This window comes from Suricata suricatta, chromosome X (genome assembly GCF_006229205.1).
Source record: "Suricata suricatta isolate VVHF042 chromosome X, meerkat_22Aug2017_6uvM2_HiC, whole genome shotgun sequence".
NCBI classification, from domain to species: domain Eukaryota; kingdom Metazoa; phylum Chordata; class Mammalia; order Carnivora; family Herpestidae; genus Suricata; species Suricata suricatta.
The window spans coordinates 95,419,027-95,421,898 of NC_043717.1; the positions used below are offsets into that span (position 1 = coordinate 95,419,027).

Consider the following 2,872-nt stretch of genomic DNA (forward strand, 5'->3'; position numbering starts at 1 on the left):
AGATTATTTAAAAATAAAATATTTAAATATATATATGTATAGGGGGAGGGATTAAAATGGATGACACCATGTAATTTGAGTGGGGTTGATCCCAATGCTTAACTTCCGAGCTGGGCATGTGATACAGATCTGGCCAATAAAGTTCCATGATTGCAGCAAGTGTGCATGCGTGCTCTCTCTCTCTCAAAACAAATAAATAAGTTTTTAAAAAGTTAACTGCACAGACATCATTTCCACCATCACCTATATAAACAGTTCATGTATAATTCACTCCCTGTTGTGACCGTTTATCTACAAATTCTACAGAAACTACGTCTTTGCAAAGACGTTTTGGGTACCAGTGGCAAGAATGGGCATGATGATTTTCCGCAGCGAGATGACCATTTGTTCTCCAAAGCTGCTGGACTTGTAAATACTCTGTCAAACACATCATGACACCTGGTAGCTTCTGAAACCCAATCTATGAAGACCAAATTTGAATCTGAAATAATGATCCCAACAAATTTATCCTTGTACTTTCTTATAAAGTTCAGAAGTTCCACCACGCCTGGAGTGAAAGGCTTTGAGGTGAAAGGCTTTGAGTGAAAGGCGCTTTGCATTTCATCGTCTCTTACACCTTCATCCTGCAAATACTTAAAGCCTCTGCCCATAAATTTTGTCCAAAATCCTTTTCCTTTTTCTTTTCTTTTAAAAATTTTTTAAATGTTTTTATTTATTTTTGAGAGAGAGAGACAGCGTGAGCAGGGGAGGGTCAGAGAGAGAGGGAGACACAGAATCCGAAGCAGGCTCCAGGCTCTGAGCTAGCTGTCAACACAGAGCCGGACGTGGGCCTCGAACCCACGAACTGTGAGATCATGACCCGAGCCGAACCAGACGCTTAACTGACTGCGCCACCCAGGCGCCCCCAAAATCCTTTTTCTTAAGAATCTTGTAGTTCAATGGGAAGCTTTCCCTCCGGAGCATGCTGTACCATCCAGGTGTCACTATTATCATCTATGATTGTATTGTCAAAGTCAAAAACGAGCAAAACTTTCATGGTTCCAGAATGAAGTTTGGGTTACCCTGGGTTAGTATTTCCAAGACAATTTTACTTCAGAATAGAGCATAAACAGTCATAACAATCTTCAGGTGTTTTGGTTGATTTTTTTTTTTTTTGAGAGAGAGAGAGCGAGAGAGACAGAGAGAGAGAGAGAGAATGTGTTGGGGAGAGGCATAGAGCCAGGGAGAGAAAGAATCCCAAGCAGGATCTGCACTCAGTGCAGGGCCCCACTTGGGGCTCAAACTCATGAACCATAAGACCATGACCTGAGCGGTAATCAAGAGTCGGCTGCTTAACAGACTGAGCCACCCAGGCGCCCCACAATCTCCAGTGGGTCTCCCAGACCCAGGCCGGACATCGGCAGCTGTCCTGGCCTCCACATGGCTCCTGGGAGACTCTGCCCTCGGATCTTGTTCCCATGCCTGCCCTTGAGGGGCACCCAACTCAAGGATATACCACAAGAAAGCTGTTGTAGCTGTACTGCTACCAAACACAGCACGACTAGACATAGAGAAGAATATTTCATAATAATGAAGTTATCAATTGATTAGGAAAATATAACAAATTGTAGAGCTATATGCACTGATAACAGGTATAAAGCACAAATCAATGAAACTAAAAGTGACAAATCCACAAGAACAATAGGAAGTTTGGGGGCGCCTGAGTGGCTGAGTCGGTTAAGCCTCTGACTTCGGGCCAGGTCATGATCTCAGAGTTCATGAGTTCAAGCCCTGCATTAGGCTATGTGCTGACAGCTCAGAGCCTGGAACCTGCTTCCAATTCTGTCTCCGTCTTTCTTTGCACCTCCTCCACTCATGTTCTGTTTCTCTCTCTCTCTCTCTCTCAAAAATAAGGAAATAATAAAAATTTTAATTAATAATAAAAATTAAAAGGTTAAGAACTTAGAACACAGCTCTCTCAACAGTTGATAAAATAAGGAAACAAAAAATCATAAGATAGAAGATCTAGATAATGAGGGTCACCTGGGTGGCTCAGTTGGTTAAACATCCAGATTCGGCTCAGGTCATGATCTCACTGTTCATGGGTTCGAGCCCCACATCAGGCTCTGTGCTGACAGCTAGCTCAGAGCCTGGAGCCTGTCTTCAGATTCTGTGTCTCCTTCTCTCCGACCCTCCCCTGCTTGCGCTGTCTCTGTCTCTCAAAAATAAATAAAAAAAACATAAAGACTTAAAAAATATCTAGATAATGAAATTAGCAAATTAGATTGCTAGATACCTAAATATATGGATTATATGTCTATACATATATATGTATAGTATATGTATATGTAATACATATATATAAAACTCTCTACCCAACAATAACAGAATATGCATCCTTTTCAAATGAAAATGTAACACGTGCCAAAATTGGCCATACAGTGAGTCATAAAGCAAGCCTCAACACATTTCAAATGATTCGAACCGTTTAGAGTGTGCTCTCTTACCACAGAAAAAGCAAGCTGGACATCAAAACCACAGGGATGACTCCAAAATTCTCAAATGCTTTGAAAGTAAGCAAACATAGCAACACAAAAAATAATATCAGAATACAATGAATACAATTTTAAGCCCATAAATTTGACAACTTGTATGAAACAATAAATTTGCTCAAGAACCACAACTTACCAAAGTGACACACAAGTAAACAGAATGTAGTTTAAATAATCTGTTATCTATTATGGTAACTGAAGCACCTTACTAAACACTTTCCCCCAAAAAAATCCCAAGACCCAGATGATTAAACCAGTGAATGCTTCAAGATGTCTAAGAAAAAACTAATCTTTACAAACACTTTGAGAGAATAGAAAAATAGTGAAATATACCTAAGTTC

At 40.3% G+C, this 2,872-nt stretch overlaps 1 pseudogene; it reads right to left on the bottom strand.

The window, feature by feature from the left end:
• Nucleotides 1-208: 208 nt before the first annotated feature.
• Nucleotides 209-1,036, bottom strand: LOC115284356 (annotated as a pseudogene).
• Nucleotides 1,037-2,872: the final 1,836 nt, after the last annotated feature.